Consider the following 19,497-nt stretch of genomic DNA (forward strand, 5'->3'; position numbering starts at 1 on the left):
TCCCAACACGTACAAGAATCCAAGGTTTGGTCAAGTTTGATCACACAGTTTTTACACAAAGTCAGTTTCAAGTTTCTGAATAACTGTCAGTTTTCTCAGGTCTCACTTATGAAAACAACCCAAAATCATCCTTTTTGACTGGAATGTTCATCCCTGACACTGACTCTGCATATGAGATGGTTTTCCGCTGTAACAATGCCAAAAGCTGCGAGTTCCTCAAAGTGAGTGTTCTCAGCAAAGAGAACGCGTTTGCGGCCATAAAAACAGAGATTGCTGTTTCTCCAAAACCATTAATGCTAGATGGCTAATTCTTTAGTATGTTATACAGGGTCCCAACCCGTACAAGAATCCAAGGTTTGGTCAAGTTTGATCACACAGTTTTTACACAAAGTCAGTTTCAAGTTTCTGAATAACTGTCAGTTTTCTCAGGTCTCACTTATGAAAACAACCCAAAATCATCCTTTTTGACTGGAATGTTTATCCCTGACACTGACTCTGTATATGAGATGGTTTTCCGCTGTAACAATGCAGAAAGCTGCGAGTTCCTCAAAGTGAGTGTTTCCAGCAAGAGAACGCGTTTGCGGCCATAAAAACAGAGATTGCTGTTTCTCCAAAACCATTAATGCTAGGGGGCTAATGCTTTAGTATGTTATACAGGGTCCCAAGCCGTACAAAAATCCAAGGTTTGGTCAAGTTTGATCACACAGTTTTTACACAAAGTCAGTTTCAAGTTTCTGAATAACTGTCAGTTTTCTCAGGTCTCACTTATGAAAACGACCCAAAACCATCCTTTTTTTGACTGGAATGTTCATCCCTGACTCTGACCCTGCATATGAGATTGTTTTCCGCTGTAACAATGCCAAAAGCTGCAAGTTCCTCAAAGTGAGTGTTCTCAGCGAGAGAACGCGTCTACGGCCATAAAAACAGAGATTGCTGTTTCTCCAAAACCATGAATGCTAGATGGCTGATTCTTTAGTATGTTATACAGGGTCCCAACCCGTACAAGAATCCAAGGTTTGGTCAAGTTTGATCACACAGTTTTTACACAAAGTCAGTTTCAAGTTTCTGAATAACTGTCAGTTTTCTCAGGTCTCACTTATGAAAACAACCCAAAATCATCCTTTTTGACTGGTTTGTTCATCCCTGACACTGACTCTGTATATGAGATGGTTTTCCGCTGTAACAATGCAGAAAGCTGCGAGTTCCTCAAAGTGAGTGTTTCCAGCGAGAGAACGCAATTGCGGCCATAAAAACAGAGATTGCTGTTTCTCCAAAACCATGAATGCTAGATGGCTAATTCTTTAGTATGTTATACAGGGTCCCACCCCGTACAGGAATCCAAGGTTTGGTCAAGGTTGATCACACAGTTTTTCCACAAAGTCAGTTTCAGGTTTCTGAATAACTGTCAGTTTTCTCAGGTCTCACTTATGAAAACAACCCAAAACCATCCTTTTTTTGACTGGAATGTTCATCCCTGACACTGACTCTGCATATGAGATTGTTTTCCGCTGTAACAATGCCAAAAGCTGCAAGTTCCTCAAAGTGAATGTTCTCAGCGAGAGAACGCGTCTACGGCCATAAAAACGGAGATTGCTGTTTCTCCAAAACCATGAATGCTAGATGGCTAATTCTTTAGTATGTTATACAGGGTCCCAACCCGTACAAGAATCCAAGGTTTGGTCAAGTTTGATCACACAGTTTTTACACAAAGTCAGTTTCAAGTTTCTGAATAACTGTCAGTTTTCTCAGGTCTCACTTATGAAAACAACCCAAAATCATCCTTTTTGACTGGAATGTTCATCCCTGACACTGACTCTGCATATGAGATGGTTTTCCGCTGTAACAATGCCAAAAGCTGCGAGTTCCTCAAAGTGAGTGTTCTCAGCAAAGAGAACGCGTTTGCGGCCATAAAAACAGAGATTGCTGTTTCTCCAAAACCATGAATGCTAGATGGCTGATTCTTTAGTATCTTATACAGGGTACCACCCCGTACAAGAATCAAAGGTTTGGTCAAGTTTGATCACAAACATTTTCCAGTAAGTCAGTTTCAAGTTTCTGAATAACTGTCAGTTTTCTCAAGTCTCACTTATGAAAACAACCCAAAATCATCCTTTTTGACTGGAATGTTCATCCCTGACACTGACTCTGTATATGAGATGGTTTTCCGCTGTAACAATGCAGAAAGCTGCGAGTTCCTCAAAGTGAGTGTTCTCAGCAAAGAGAACGCGTTTGCGGCCATAAAAACAGAGATTGCTGTTTCTCCAAAACCATGAATGCTAGATGGCTGATTCTTTAGTATCTTATACAGGGTCCCACCCCGTACAAGAATCCAAGGTTTGGTCAAGTTTGATCACAAACATTTTCCAGTAAGTCAGTTTCAAGTTTCTGAATAACTGTCAGTTTTCTCAAGTCTCACTTATGAAAACAACCCAAAATCATCCTTTTTGACTGGAATGTTCATCCCTGACACTGACTCTGTATATGAGATGGTTTTCCTCTGTAACAATGCAGAAAGCTGCGAGTTCCTCAAAGTGAGTGTTCTCAGCAAAGAGAACGCGTTTGCGGCCATAAAAACAGAGATTGCTGTTTCTCCAAAACCATTAATGCTAGAGGGCTAATGCTTTAGTATGTTATACAGGGTCCCAACCCGTACAAGAATCCAAGGTTTGGTCAAGTTTGATCACACAGTTTTTACACAAAGTCAGTTTCAAGTTTCTGAATAACTGTCAGTTTTCTCAGGTCTCACTTATGAAAACAACCCAAAATCATCCTTTTTGACTGGAATGTTCATCCCTGACACTGACTCTGCATATGAGATGGTTTTCCGCTGTAACAATGCCAAAAGCTGCGAGTTCCTCAAAGTGAGTGTTCTCAGCAAAGAGAACGCGTTTGCGGCCATAAAAACAGAGATTGCTGTTTCTCCAAAACCATTAATGCTAGATGGCTAATTCTTTAGTATGTTATACAGGGCCCCAACCCGTACAAGAATCCAAGGTTTGGTCAAGTTTGATCACACAGTTTTTACACAAAGTCAGTTTCAAGTTTCTGAATAACTGTCAGTTTTCTCAGGTCTCACTTATAAAAACAACCCAAAATCATCCTTTTTGACTGGAATGTTTATCCCTGACACTGACTCTGTATATGAGATGGTTTTCCGCTGTAACAATGCAGAAAGCTGCGAGTTCCTCAAAGTGAGTGTTTCCAGCAAGAGAACGCGTTTGCGGCCATAAAAACAGAGATTGCTGTTTCTCCAAAACCATTAATGCTAGAGGGCTAATGCTTTAGTATGTTATACAGGGTCCCAAGCCGTACAAAAATCCAAGGTTTGGTCAAGTTTGATCACACAGTTTTTACACAAAGTCAGTTTCAAGTTTCTGAATAACTGTCAGTTTTCTCAGGTCTCACTTATGAAAACGACCCAAAACCATCCTTTTTTTGACTGGAATGTTCATCCCTGACTCTGACCCTGCATATGAGATTGTTTTCCGCTGTAACAATGCCAAAAGCTGCAAGTTCCTCAAAGTGAGTGTTCTCAGCGAGAGAACGCGTCTACGGCCATAAAAACAGAGATTGCTGTTTCTCCAAAACCATGAATGCTAGATGGCTGATTCTTTAGTATGTTATACAGGGTCCCAACCCGTACAAGAATCCAAGGTTTGGTCAAGTTTGATCACACAGTTTTTACACAAAGTCAGTTTCAAGTTTCTGAATAACTGTCAGTTTTCTCAGGTCTCACTTATGAAAACAACCCAAAATCATCCTTTTTGACTGGTTTGTTCATCCCTGACACTGACTCTGTATATGAGATGGTTTTCCGCTGTAACAATGCAGAAAGCTGCGAGTTCCTCAAAGTGAGTGTTTCCAGCGAGAGAACGCAATTGCGGCCATAAAAACAGAGATTGCTGTTTCTCCAAAACCATGAATGCTAGATGGCTAATTCTTTAGTATGTTATACAGGGTCCCACCCCGTACAGGAATCCAAGGTTTGGTCAAGGTTGATCACACAGTTTTTCCACAAAGTCAGTTTCAGGTTTCTGAATAACTGTCAGTTTTCTCAGGTCTCACTTATGAAAACAACCCAAAACCATCCTTTTTTTGACTGGAATGTTCATCCCTGACACTGACTCTGCATATGAGATTGTTTTCCGCTGTAACAATGCCAAAAGCTGCAAGTTCCTCAAAGTGAATGTTCTCAGCGAGAGAACGCGTCTACGGCCATAAAAACGGAGATTGCTGTTTCTCCAAAACCATGAATGCTAGATGGCTGATTCTTTAGTATCTTATACAGGGTCCCACCCCGTACAAGAATCCAAGGTTTGGTCAAGTTTGATCACAAACATTTTCCAGTAAGTCAGTTTCAAGTTTCTGAATAACTGTCAGTTTTCTCAAGTCTCACTTATGAAAACAACCCAAAATCATCCTTTTTGACTGGAATGTTCATCCCTGACACTGACTCTGTATATGAGATGGTTTTCCTCTGTAACAATGCAGAAAGCTGCGAGTTCCTCAAAGTGAGTGTTCTCAGCAAAGAGAACGCGTTTGCGGCCATAAAAACAGAGATTGCTGTTTCTCCAAAACCATGAATGCTGATTCTTTAGTATGTTATACAGGGTCCCACCCCGTACAAGAATCCAAGGTTTGGTCAAGTTTGATCACGCACATTTTCCACAAAGTCAGTTTCAAGTTTCTGAATAACTGTCAGTTTTCTCAAGTCTCACTTATGAAAACAACCCAAAATCATCCTTTTTGACTGGAATGTTCATCCCTGACACTGACTCTGTATATGAGATGTTTTTCCGCTGTAACAATGCAGAAAGCTGCGAGTTCCTCAAAGTGAGTGTTTCCAGCGAGAGAACGCGTTTGCGGCCATAAAAACAGAGATGGCTGTTTCTCCAAAACCATTAATGCTAGAGGGCTAATGCTTTAGTATGTTATACAGGGTCCCAACCCGTACAAGAATCCAAGGTTTGGTCAAGTTTGATCACACAGTTTTTCCACAAAGTCAGTTTCAAGTTTCTGAATAACTGTCAGTTTTCTCAGGTCTCACTTATGAAAAAACCCAAAATCATCCTTTTTGACTGGAATGTTCATCCCTGACTCTGACCCTGCATATGAGATTGTTTTCCGCTGTAACAATGCCAAAAGCTGCAAGTTCCTCAAAGTGAGTGTTCTCAGCGAGAGAACGCGTCTACGGCCATAAAAACAGAGATTGCTGTTTCTCCAAAACCATGAATGCTAGATGGCTGATTCTTTAGTATGTTATACAGGGTCCCAACCCGTACAAGAATCCAAGGTTTGGTCAAGTTTGATCACACAGTTTTTACACAAAGTCAGTTTCAAGTTTCTGAATAACTGTCAGTTTTCTCAGGTCTCACTTATGAAAACAACCCAAAATCATCCTTTTTGACTGGTTTGTTCATCCCTGACACTGACTCTGTATATGAGATGGTTTTCCGCTGTAACAATGCAGAAAGCTGCGAGTTCCTCAAAGTGAGTGTTTCCAGCGAGAGAACGCAATTGCGGCCATAAAAACAGAGATTGCTGTTTCTCCAAAACCATGAATGCTAGATGGCTAATTCTTTAGTATGTTATACAGGGTCCCACCCCGTACAGGAATCCAAGGTTTGGTCAAGGTTGATCACACAGTTTTTCCACAAAGTCAGTTTCAGGTTTCTGAATAACTGTCAGTTTTCTCAGGTCTCACTTATGAAAACAACCCAAAACCATCCTTTTTTTGACTGGAATGTTCATCCCTGACACTGACTCTGCATATGAGATTGTTTTCCGCTGTAACAATGCCAAAAGCTGCAAGTTCCTCAAAGTGAATGTTCTCAGCGAGAGAACGCGTCTACGGCCATAAAAACGGAGATTGCTGTTTCTCCAAAACCATGAATGCTAGATGGCTAATTCTTTAGTATGTTATACAGGGTCCCAACCCGTACAAGAATCCAAGGTTTGGTCAAGTTTGATCACACAGTTTTTACACAAAGTCAGTTTCAAGTTTCTGAATAACTGTCAGTTTTCTCAGGTCTCACTTATGAAAACAACCCAAAATCATCCTTTTTGACTGGAATGTTCATCCCTGACACTGACTCTGCATATGAGATGGTTTTCCGCTGTAACAATGCCAAAAGCTGCGAGTTCCTCAAAGTGAGTGTTCTCAGCAAAGAGAACGCGTTTGCGGCCATAAAAACAGAGATTGCTGTTTCTCCAAAACCATGAATGCTAGATGGCTGATTCTTTAGTATCTTATACAGGGTCCCACCCCGTACAAGAATCCAAGGTTTGGTCAAGTTTGATCACAAACATTTTCCAGTAAGTCAGTTTCAAGTTTCTGAATAACTGTCAGTTTTCTCAAGTCTCACTTATGAAAACAACCCAAAATCATCCTTTTTGACTGGAATGTTCATCCCTGACACTGACTCTGTATATGAGATGGTTTTCCTCTGTAACAATGCAGAAAGCTGCGAGTTCCTCAAAGTGAGTGTTCTCAGCAAAGAGAACGCGTTTGCGGCCATAAAAACAGAGATTGCTGTTTCTCCAAAACCATGAATGCTGATTCTTTAGTATGTTATACAGGGTCCCACCCCGTACAAGAATCGAAGGTTTGGTCAAGTTTGATCACGCACATTTTCCACAAAGTCAGTTTCAAGTTTCTGAATAACTGTCAGTTTTCTCAAGTCTCACTTATGAAAACAACCCAAAATCATCCTTTTTGACTGGAATGTTCATCCCTGACACTGACTCTGTATATGAGATGTTTTTCCGCTGTAACAATGCAGAAAGCTGCGAGTTCCTCAAAGTGAGTGTTTCCAGCGAGAGAACGCGTTTGCGGCCATAAAAACAGAGATGGCTGTTTCTCCAAAACCATTAATGCTAGAGGGCTAATGCTTTAGTATGTTATACAGGGTCCCAACCCGTACAAGAATCCAAGGTTTGGTCAAGTTTGATCACACAGTTTTTCCACAAAGTCAGTTTCAAGTTTCTGAATAACTGTCAGTTTTCTCAGGTCTCACTTATGAAAAAACCCAAAATCATCCTTTTTGACTGGAATGTTCATCCCTGACACTGACTCTGCATATGAGATGGTTTTCCGCTGTAACAATGCCAAAAGCTGCGAGTTCCTCAAAGTGAGTGTTCTCAGCAAAGAGAACGCGTTTGCGGCCATAAAAACAGAGATTGCTGTTTCTCCAAAACCATTAATGCTAGATGGCTAATTCTTTAGTATGTTATACAGGGTCCCAACCCGTACAAGAATCGAAGGTTTGGTCAAGTTTGATCACACCGTTTTTACACAAAGTCAGTTTCAAGTTTCTGAATAACTGTCAGTTTTCTCAGGTCTCACTTATGAAAACAACCCAAAATCATCCTTTTTGACTGGAATGTTCATCCCTGACACTGACTCTGCATATGAGATGGTTTTCCACTGTAACAATGCCAAAAGCTGCGAGTTCCTCAAAGTGAGTGTTCTCAGCAAAGAGAACGCGTTTGCGGCCATAAAAACAGAGATTGCTGTTTCTCCAAAACCATTAATGCTAGATGGCTAATTCTTTAGTATGTTATACAGGGTCCCAACCCGTACAAGAATCCAAGGTTTGGTCAAGTTTGATCACACAGTTTTTACACAAAGTCAGTTTCAAGTTTCTGAATAACTGTCAGTTTTCTCAGGTCTCACTTATAAAAACAACCCAAAATCATCCTTTTTGACTGGAATGTTTATCCCTGACACTGACTCTGTATATGAGATGGTTTTCCGCTGTAACAATGCAGAAAGCTGCGAGTTCCTCAAAGTGAGTGTTTCCAGCAAGAGAACGCGTTTGCGGCCATAAAAACAGAGATTGCTGTTTCTCCAAAACCATTAATGCTAGAGGGCTAATGCTTTAGTATGTTATACAGGGTCCCAAGCCGTACAAAAATCCAAGGTTTGGTCAAGTTTGATCACACGGTTTTTACACAAAGTCAGTTTCAAGTTTCTGAATAACTGTCAGTTTTCTCAGGTCTCACTTATGAAAACGACCCAAAACCATCCTTTTTTTGACTGGAATGTTCATCCCTGACTCTGACTCTGTATATGAGATGGTTTTCCGCTGTAACAATGCAGAAAGCTGCGAGTTCCTCAAAGTGAGTGTTTCCAGCGAGAGAACGCAATTACGGCCATAAAAACAGAAATTGCTGTTTCTCCAAAACCATGAATGCTAGATGGCTAATTCTTTAGTATGTTATACAGGGTCCCACCCCGTACAGGAATCCAAGGTTTGGTCAAGGTTGATCACACAGTTTTTCCACAAAGTCAGTTTCAGGTTTCTGAATAACTGTCAGTTTTCTCAGGTCTCACTTATGAAAACAACCCAAAACCATCCTTTTTTTGACTGGAATGTTCATCCCTGACACTGACTCTGCATATGAGATTGTTTTCCGCTGTAACAATGCCAAAAGCTGCAAGTTCCTCAAAGTGAATGTTCTCAGCGAGAGAACGCGTCTACGGCCATAAAAACGGAGATTGCTGTTTCTCCAAAACCATGAATGCTAGATGGCTGATTCTTTAGTATGTTATACAGGGTCCCAACCCGTACAAGAATCCAAGGTTTGGTCAAGTTTGATCACACAGTTTTTACACAAAGTCAGTTTCAAGTTTCTGAATGTCAGTTTTCTCAGGTCTCACTTATGAAAACAACCCAAAATCATCCTTTTTGACTGGTTTGTTCATCCCTGACACTGACTCTGTATATGAGATGGTTTTCCGCTGTAACAATGCAGAAAGCTGCGAGTTCCTCAAAGTGAGTGTTTCCAGCGAGAGAACGCAATTGCGGCCATAAAAACAGAGATTGCTGTTTCTCCAAAACCATTAATGCTAGATGGCTAATTCTTTAGTATGTTATACAGGGTCCCACCCCGTACAGGAATCCAAGGTTTGGTCAAGGTTGATCACACAGTTTTTCCACAAAGTCAGTTTCAGGTTTCTGAATAACTGTCAGTTTTCTCAGGTCTCACTTATGAAAACAACCCAAAACCATCCTTTTTTTGACTGGAATGTTCATCCCTGACACTGACTCTGCATATGAGATTGAGGAACTTGCAGCTTTTGGCATTGTTACAGCGGAAAACAAAGTGAATGTTCTCAGCGAGAGAACGCGTCTACGGCCATAAAAACGGAGATTGCTGTTTCTCCAAAACCATGAATGCTAGATGGCTGATTCTTTAGTATGTTATACAGGGTCCCAACCCGTACAAGAATCCAAGGTTTGGTCAAGTTTGATCACACAGTTTTTACACAAAGTCAGTTTCAAGTTTCTGAATGTCAGTTTTCTCAGGTCTCACTTATGAAAACAACCCAAAATCATCCTTTTTGACTGGTTTGTTCATCCCTGACACTGACTCTGTATATGAGATGGTTTTCCGCTGTAACAATGCAGAAAGCTGCGAGTTCCTCAAAGTGAGTGTTTCCAGCGAGAGAACGCAATTGCGGCCATAAAAACAGAGATTGCTGTTTCTCCAAAACCATTAATGCTAGAGGGCTAATGCTTTAGTATGTTATACAGGGTCCCAAGCCGTACAAAAATCCAAGGTTTGGTCAAGTTTGATCACACGGTTTTTACACAAAGTCAGTTTCAAGTTTCTGAATAACTGTCAGTTTTCTCAGGTCTCACTTATGAAAACGACCCAAAACCATCCTTTTGGAATGTTCATCCCTGACTCTGACCCTGCATATGAGATTGTTTTCCGCTGTAACAATGCCAAAAGCTGCAAGTTCCTCAAAGTGAGTGTTCTCAGCGAGAGAACGCGTCTACGGCCATAAAAACAGAGATTGCTGTTTCTCCAAAACCATGAATGCTAGATGGCTGATTCTTTAGTATGTTATACAGGGTCCCAACCCGTACAAGAATCCAAGGTTTGGTCAAGTTTGATCACACAGTTTTTACACAAAGTCAGTTTCAAGTTTCTGAATAACTGTCAGTTTTCTCAGGTCTCACTTATGAAAACAACCCAAAATCATCCTTTTTGACTGGTTTGTTCATCCCTGACACTGACTCTGTATATGAGATGGTTTTCCGCTGTAACAATGCAGAAAGCTGCGAGTTCCTCAAAGTGAGTGTTTCCAGCGAGAGAACGCAATTGCGGCCATAAAAACAGAGATTGCTGTTTCTCCAAAACCATGAATGCTAGATGGCTAATTCTTTAGTATGTTATACAGGGTCCCACCCCGTACAGGAATCCAAGGTTTGGTCAAGGTTGATCACACAGTTTTTCCACAAAGTCAGTTTCAGGTTTCTGAATAACTGTCAGTTTTCTCAGGTCTCACTTATGAAAACAACCCAAAACCATCCTTTTTTTGACTGGAATGTTCATCCCTGACACTGACTCTGCATATGAGATTGTTTTCCGCTGTAACAATGCCAAAAGCTGCAAGTTCCTCAAAGTGAATGTTCTCAGCGAGAGAACGCGTCTACGGCCATAAAAACGGAGATTGCTGTTTCTCCAAAACCATGAATGCTAGATGGCTAATTCTTTAGTATGTTATACAGGGTCCCAACCCGTACAAGAATCCAAGGTTTGGTCAAGTTTGATCACACAGTTTTTACACAAAGTCAGTTTCAAGTTTCTGAATAACTGTCAGTTTTCTCAGGTCTCACTTATGAAAACAACCCAAAATCATCCTTTTTGACTGGAATGTTCATCCCTGACACTGACTCTGCATATGAGATGGTTTTCCGCTGTAACAATGCCAAAAGCTGCGAGTTCCTCAAAGTGAGTGTTCTCAGCAAAGAGAACGCGTTTGCGGCCATAAAAACAGAGATTGCTGTTTCTCCAAAACCATGAATGCTAGATGGCTGATTCTTTAGTATCTTATACAGGGTACCACCCCGTACAAGAATCAAAGGTTTGGTCAAGTTTGATCACAAACATTTTCCAGTAAGTCAGTTTCAAGTTTCTGAATAACTGTCAGTTTTCTCAAGTCTCACTTATGAAAACAACCCAAAATCATCCTTTTTGACTGGAATGTTCATCCCTGACACTGACTCTGTATATGAGATGGTTTTCCGCTGTAACAATGCAGAAAGCTGCGAGTTCCTCAAAGTGAGTGTTCTCAGCAAAGAGAACGCGTTTGCGGCCATAAAAACAGAGATTGCTGTTTCTCCAAAACCATGAATGCTAGATGGCTGATTCTTTAGTATCTTATACAGGGTCCCACCCCGTACAAGAATCCAAGGTTTGGTCAAGTTTGATCACAAACATTTTCCAGTAAGTCAGTTTCAAGTTTCTGAATAACTGTCAGTTTTCTCAAGTCTCACTTATGAAAACAACCCAAAATCATCCTTTTTGACTGGAATGTTCATCCCTGACACTGACTCTGTATATGAGATGGTTTTCCTCTGTAACAATGCAGAAAGCTGCGAGTTCCTCAAAGTGAGTGTTCTCAGCAAAGAGAACGCGTTTGCGGCCATAAAAACAGAGATTGCTGTTTCTCCAAAACCATTAATGCTAGAGGGCTAATGCTTTAGTATGTTATACAGGGTCCCAACCCGTACAAGAATCCAAGGTTTGGTCAAGTTTGATCACACAGTTTTTACACAAAGTCAGTTTCAAGTTTCTGAATAACTGTCAGTTTTCTCAGGTCTCACTTATGAAAACAACCCAAAATCATCCTTTTTGACTGGAATGTTCATCCCTGACACTGACTCTGCATATGAGATGGTTTTCCGCTGTAACAATGCCAAAAGCTGCGAGTTCCTCAAAGTGAGTGTTCTCAGCAAAGAGAACGCGTTTGCGGCCATAAAAACAGAGATTGCTGTTTCTCCAAAACCATTAATGCTAGATGGCTAATTCTTTAGTATGTTATACAGGGCCCCAACCCGTACAAGAATCCAAGGTTTGGTCAAGTTTGATCACACAGTTTTTACACAAAGTCAGTTTCAAGTTTCTGAATAACTGTCAGTTTTCTCAGGTCTCACTTATAAAAACAACCCAAAATCATCCTTTTTGACTGGAATGTTTATCCCTGACACTGACTCTGTATATGAGATGGTTTTCCGCTGTAACAATGCAGAAAGCTGCGAGTTCCTCAAAGTGAGTGTTTCCAGCAAGAGAACGCGTTTGCGGCCATAAAAACAGAGATTGCTGTTTCTCCAAAACCATTAATGCTAGAGGGCTAATGCTTTAGTATGTTATACAGGGTCCCAAGCCGTACAAAAATCCAAGGTTTGGTCAAGTTTGATCACACAGTTTTTACACAAAGTCAGTTTCAAGTTTCTGAATAACTGTCAGTTTTCTCAGGTCTCACTTATGAAAACGACCCAAAACCATCCTTTTTTTGACTGGAATGTTCATCCCTGACTCTGACCCTGCATATGAGATTGTTTTCCGCTGTAACAATGCCAAAAGCTGCAAGTTCCTCAAAGTGAGTGTTCTCAGCGAGAGAACGCGTCTACGGCCATAAAAACAGAGATTGCTGTTTCTCCAAAACCATGAATGCTAGATGGCTGATTCTTTAGTATGTTATACAGGGTCCCAACCCGTACAAGAATCCAAGGTTTGGTCAAGTTTGATCACACAGTTTTTACACAAAGTCAGTTTCAAGTTTCTGAATAACTGTCAGTTTTCTCAGGTCTCACTTATGAAAACAACCCAAAATCATCCTTTTTGACTGGTTTGTTCATCCCTGACACTGACTCTGTATATGAGATGGTTTTCCGCTGTAACAATGCAGAAAGCTGCGAGTTCCTCAAAGTGAGTGTTTCCAGCGAGAGAACGCAATTGCGGCCATAAAAACAGAGATTGCTGTTTCTCCAAAACCATGAATGCTAGATGGCTAATTCTTTAGTATGTTATACAGGGTCCCACCCCGTACAGGAATCCAAGGTTTGGTCAAGGTTGATCACACAGTTTTTCCACAAAGTCAGTTTCAGGTTTCTGAATAACTGTCAGTTTTCTCAGGTCTCACTTATGAAAACAACCCAAAACCATCCTTTTTTTGACTGGAATGTTCATCCCTGACACTGACTCTGCATATGAGATTGTTTTCCGCTGTAACAATGCCAAAAGCTGCAAGTTCCTCAAAGTGAATGTTCTCAGCGAGAGAACGCGTCTACGGCCATAAAAACGGAGATTGCTGTTTCTCCAAAACCATGAATGCTAGATGGCTGATTCTTTAGTATCTTATACAGGGTCCCACCCCGTACAAGAATCCAAGGTTTGGTCAAGTTTGATCACAAACATTTTCCAGTAAGTCAGTTTCAAGTTTCTGAATAACTGTCAGTTTTCTCAAGTCTCACTTATGAAAACAACCCAAAATCATCCTTTTTGACTGGAATGTTCATCCCTGACACTGACTCTGTATATGAGATGGTTTTCCTCTGTAACAATGCAGAAAGCTGCGAGTTCCTCAAAGTGAGTGTTCTCAGCAAAGAGAACGCGTTTGCGGCCATAAAAACAGAGATTGCTGTTTCTCCAAAACCATGAATGCTGATTCTTTAGTATGTTATACAGGGTCCCACCCCGTACAAGAATCCAAGGTTTGGTCAAGTTTGATCACGCACATTTTCCACAAAGTCAGTTTCAAGTTTCTGAATAACTGTCAGTTTTCTCAAGTCTCACTTATGAAAACAACCCAAAATCATCCTTTTTGACTGGAATGTTCATCCCTGACACTGACTCTGTATATGAGATGTTTTTCCGCTGTAACAATGCAGAAAGCTGCGAGTTCCTCAAAGTGAGTGTTTCCAGCGAGAGAACGCGTTTGCGGCCATAAAAACAGAGATGGCTGTTTCTCCAAAACCATTAATGCTAGAGGGCTAATGCTTTAGTATGTTATACAGGGTCCCAACCCGTACAAGAATCCAAGGTTTGGTCAAGTTTGATCACACAGTTTTTCCACAAAGTCAGTTTCAAGTTTCTGAATAACTGTCAGTTTTCTCAGGTCTCACTTATGAAAAAACCCAAAATCATCCTTTTTGACTGGAATGTTCATCCCTGACTCTGACCCTGCATATGAGATTGTTTTCCGCTGTAACAATGCCAAAAGCTGCAAGTTCCTCAAAGTGAGTGTTCTCAGCGAGAGAACGCGTCTACGGCCATAAAAACAGAGATTGCTGTTTCTCCAAAACCATGAATGCTAGATGGCTGATTCTTTAGTATGTTATACAGGGTCCCAACCCGTACAAGAATCCAAGGTTTGGTCAAGTTTGATCACACAGTTTTTACACAAAGTCAGTTTCAAGTTTCTGAATAACTGTCAGTTTTCTCAGGTCTCACTTATGAAAACAACCCAAAATCATCCTTTTTGACTGGTTTGTTCATCCCTGACACTGACTCTGTATATGAGATGGTTTTCCGCTGTAACAATGCAGAAAGCTGCGAGTTCCTCAAAGTGAGTGTTTCCAGCGAGAGAACGCAATTGCGGCCATAAAAACAGAGATTGCTGTTTCTCCAAAACCATGAATGCTAGATGGCTAATTCTTTAGTATGTTATACAGGGTCCCACCCCGTACAGGAATCCAAGGTTTGGTCAAGGTTGATCACACAGTTTTTCCACAAAGTCAGTTTCAGGTTTCTGAATAACTGTCAGTTTTCTCAGGTCTCACTTATGAAAACAACCCAAAACCATCCTTTTTTTGACTGGAATGTTCATCCCTGACACTGACTCTGCATATGAGATTGTTTTCCGCTGTAACAATGCCAAAAGCTGCAAGTTCCTCAAAGTGAATGTTCTCAGCGAGAGAACGCGTCTACGGCCATAAAAACGGAGATTGCTGTTTCTCCAAAACCATGAATGCTAGATGGCTAATTCTTTAGTATGTTATACAGGGTCCCAACCCGTACAAGAATCCAAGGTTTGGTCAAGTTTGATCACACAGTTTTTACACAAAGTCAGTTTCAAGTTTCTGAATAACTGTCAGTTTTCTCAGGTCTCACTTATGAAAACAACCCAAAATCATCCTTTTTGACTGGAATGTTCATCCCTGACACTGACTCTGCATATGAGATGGTTTTCCGCTGTAACAATGCCAAAAGCTGCGAGTTCCTCAAAGTGAGTGTTCTCAGCAAAGAGAACGCGTTTGCGGCCATAAAAACAGAGATTGCTGTTTCTCCAAAACCATGAATGCTAGATGGCTGATTCTTTAGTATCTTATACAGGGTCCCACCCCGTACAAGAATCCAAGGTTTGGTCAAGTTTGATCACAAACATTTTCCAGTAAGTCAGTTTCAAGTTTCTGAATAACTGTCAGTTTTCTCAAGTCTCACTTATGAAAACAACCCAAAATCATCCTTTTTGACTGGAATGTTCATCCCTGACACTGACTCTGTATATGAGATGGTTTTCCTCTGTAACAATGCAGAAAGCTGCGAGTTCCTCAAAGTGAGTGTTCTCAGCAAAGAGAACGCGTTTGCGGCCATAAAAACAGAGATTGCTGTTTCTCCAAAACCATGAATGCTGATTCTTTAGTATGTTATACAGGGTCCCACCCCGTACAAGAATCGAAGGTTTGGTCAAGTTTGATCACGCACATTTTCCACAAAGTCAGTTTCAAGTTTCTGAATAACTGTCAGTTTTCTCAAGTCTCACTTATGAAAACAACCCAAAATCATCCTTTTTGACTGGAATGTTCATCCCTGACACTGACTCTGTATATGAGATGTTTTTCCGCTGTAACAATGCAGAAAGCTGCGAGTTCCTCAAAGTGAGTGTTTCCAGCGAGAGAACGCGTTTGCGGCCATAAAAACAGAGATGGCTGTTTCTCCAAAACCATTAATGCTAGAGGGCTAATGCTTTAGTATGTTATACAGGGTCCCAACCCGTACAAGAATCCAAGGTTTGGTCAAGTTTGATCACACAGTTTTTCCACAAAGTCAGTTTCAAGTTTCTGAATAACTGTCAGTTTTCTCAGGTCTCACTTATGAAAAAACCCAAAATCATCCTTTTTGACTGGAATGTTCATCCCTGACACTGACTCTGCATATGAGATGGTTTTCCGCTGTAACAATGCCAAAAGCTGCGAGTTCCTCAAAGTGAGTGTTCTCAGCAAAGAGAACGCGTTTGCGGCCATAAAAACAGAGATTGCTGTTTCTCCAAAACCATTAATGCTAGATGGCTAATTCTTTAGTATGTTATACAGGGTCCCAACCCGTACAAGAATCGAAGGTTTGGTCAAGTTTGATCACACCGTTTTTACACAAAGTCAGTTTCAAGTTTCTGAATAACTGTCAGTTTTCTCAGGTCTCACTTATGAAAACAACCCAAAATCATCCTTTTTGACTGGAATGTTCATCCCTGACACTGACTCTGCATATGAGATGGTTTTCCACTGTAACAATGCCAAAAGCTGCGAGTTCCTCAAAGTGAGTGTTCTCAGCAAAGAGAACGCGTTTGCGGCCATAAAAACAGAGATTGCTGTTTCTCCAAAACCATTAATGCTAGATGGCTAATTCTTTAGTATGTTATACAGGGTCCCAACCCGTACAAGAATCCAAGGTTTGGTCAAGTTTGATCACACAGTTTTTACACAAAGTCAGTTTCAAGTTTCTGAATAACTGTCAGTTTTCTCAGGTCTCACTTATAAAAACAACCCAAAATCATCCTTTTTGACTGGAATGTTTATCCCTGACACTGACTCTGTATATGAGATGGTTTTCCGCTGTAACAATGCAGAAAGCTGCGAGTTCCTCAAAGTGAGTGTTTCCAGCAAGAGAACGCGTTTGCGGCCATAAAAACAGAGATTGCTGTTTCTCCAAAACCATTAATGCTAGAGGGCTAATGCTTTAGTATGTTATACAGGGTCCCAAGCCGTACAAAAATCCAAGGTTTGGTCAAGTTTGATCACACGGTTTTTACACAAAGTCAGTTTCAAGTTTCTGAATAACTGTCAGTTTTCTCAGGTCTCACTTATGAAAACGACCCAAAACCATCCTTTTTTTGACTGGAATGTTCATCCCTGACTCTGACTCTGTATATGAGATGGTTTTCCGCTGTAACAATGCAGAAAGCTGCGAGTTCCTCAAAGTGAGTGTTTCCAGCGAGAGAACGCAATTACGGCCATAAAAACAGAAATTGCTGTTTCTCCAAAACCATGAATGCTAGATGGCTAATTCTTTAGTATGTTATACAGGGTCCCACCCCGTACAGGAATCCAAGGTTTGGTCAAGGTTGATCACACAGTTTTTCCACAAAGTCAGTTTCAGGTTTCTGAATAACTGTCAGTTTTCTCAGGTCTCACTTATGAAAACAACCCAAAACCATCCTTTTTTTGACTGGAATGTTCATCCCTGACACTGACTCTGCATATGAGATTGTTTTCCGCTGTAACAATGCCAAAAGCTGCAAGTTCCTCAAAGTGAATGTTCTCAGCGAGAGAACGCGTCTACGGCCATAAAAACGGAGATTGCTGTTTCTCCAAAACCATGAATGCTAGATGGCTGATTCTTTAGTATGTTATACAGGGTCCCAACCCGTACAAGAATCCAAGGTTTGGTCAAGTTTGATCACACAGTTTTTACACAAAGTCAGTTTCAAGTTTCTGAATGTCAGTTTTCTCAGGTCTCACTTATGAAAACAACCCAAAATCATCCTTTTTGACTGGTTTGTTCATCCCTGACACTGACTCTGTATATGAGATGGTTTTCCGCTGTAACAATGCAGAAAGCTGCGAGTTCCTCAAAGTGAGTGTTTCCAGCGAGAGAACGCAATTGCGGCCATAAAAACAGAGATTGCTGTTTCTCCAAAACCATTAATGCTAGATGGCTAATTCTTTAGTATGTTATACAGGGTCCCACCCCGTACAGGAATCCAAGGTTTGGTCAAGGTTGATCACACAGTTTTTCCACAAAGTCAGTTTCAGGTTTCTGAATAACTGTCAGTTTTCTCAGGTCTCACTTATGAAAACAACCCAAAACCATCCTTTTTTTGACTGGAATGTTCATCCCTGACACTGACTCTGCATATGAGATTGAGGAACTTGCAGCTTTTGGCATTGTTACAGCGGAAAACAAAGTGAATGTTCTCAGCGAGAGAACGCGTCTACGGCCATAAAAACGGAGATTGCTGTTTCTCCAAAACCATGAATGCTAGATGGCTGATTCTTTAGTATGTTATACAGGGTCCCAACCCGTACAAGAATCCAAGGTTTGGTCAAGTTTGATCACACAGTTTTTACACAAAGTCAGTTTCAAGTTTCTGAATGTCAGTTTTCTCAGGTCTCACTTATGAAAACAACCCAAAATCATCCTTTTTGACTGGTTTGTTCATCCCTGACACTGACTCTGTATATGAGATGGTTTTCCGCTGTAACAATGCAGAAAGCTGCGAGTTCCTCAAAGTGAGTGTTTCCAGCGAGAGAACGCAATTGCGGCCATAAAAACAGAGATTGCTGTTTCTCCAAAACCATTAATGCTAGAGGGCTAATGCTTTAGTATGTTATACAGGGTCCCAAGCCGTACAAAAATCCAAGGTTTGGTCAAGTTTGATCACACGGTTTTTACACAAAGTCAGTTTCAAGTTTCTGAATAACTGTCAGTTTTCTCAGGTCTCACTTATGAAAACGACCCAAAACCATCCTTTTGGAATGTTCATCCCTGACTCTGACCCTGCATATGAGATTGTTTTCCGCTGTAACAATGCCAAAAGCTGCAAGTTCCTCAAAGTGAGTGTTCTCAGCGAGAGAACGCGTCTACGGCCATAAAAACAGAGATTGCTGTTTCTCCAAAACCATGAATGCTAGATGGCTGATTCTTTAGTATGTTATACAGGGTCCCAACCCGTACAAGAATCCAAGGTTTGGTCAAGTTTGATCACACAGTTTTTACACAAAGTCAGTTTCAAGTTTCTGAATAACTGTCAGTTTTCTCAGGTCTCACTTATGAAAACAACCCAAAATCATCCTTTTTGACTGGTTTGTTCATCCCTGACACTGACTCTGTATATGAGATGGTTTTCCGCTGTAACAATGCAGAAAGCTGCGAGTTCCTCAAAGTGAGTGTTTCCAGCGAGAGAACGCAATTGCGGCCATAAAAACAGAGATTGCTGTTTCTCCAAAACCATGAATGCTAGATGGCTAATTCTTTAGTATGTTATACAGGGTCCCACCCCGTACAGGAATCCAAGGTTTGGTCAAGGTTGATCACACAGTTTTTCCACAAAGTCAGTTTCAGGTTTCTGAATAACTGTCAGTTTTCTCAGGTCTCACTTATGAAAACAACCCAAAACCATCCTTTTTTTGATTGGAATGTTCATCCCTGACACTGACTCTGCATATGAGATTGTTTTCCGCTGTAACAATGCCAAAAGCTGCAAGTTCCTCAAAGTGAATGTTCTCAGCGAGAGAACGCGTCTACGGCCATAAAAACGGAGATTGCTGTTTCTCCAAAACCATGAATGCTAGATGGCTAATTCTTTAGTATGTTATACAGGGTCCCAACCCGTACAAGAATCCAAGGTTTGGTCAAGTTTGATCACACAGTTTTTACACAAAGTCAGTTTCAAGTTTCTGAATAACTGTCAGTTTTCTC

This window comes from Gobius niger, assembly GCF_951799975.1.
Source record: "Gobius niger genome assembly, chromosome: 2".
Lineage (NCBI taxonomy): Eukaryota > Metazoa > Chordata > Actinopteri > Gobiiformes > Gobiidae > Gobius > Gobius niger.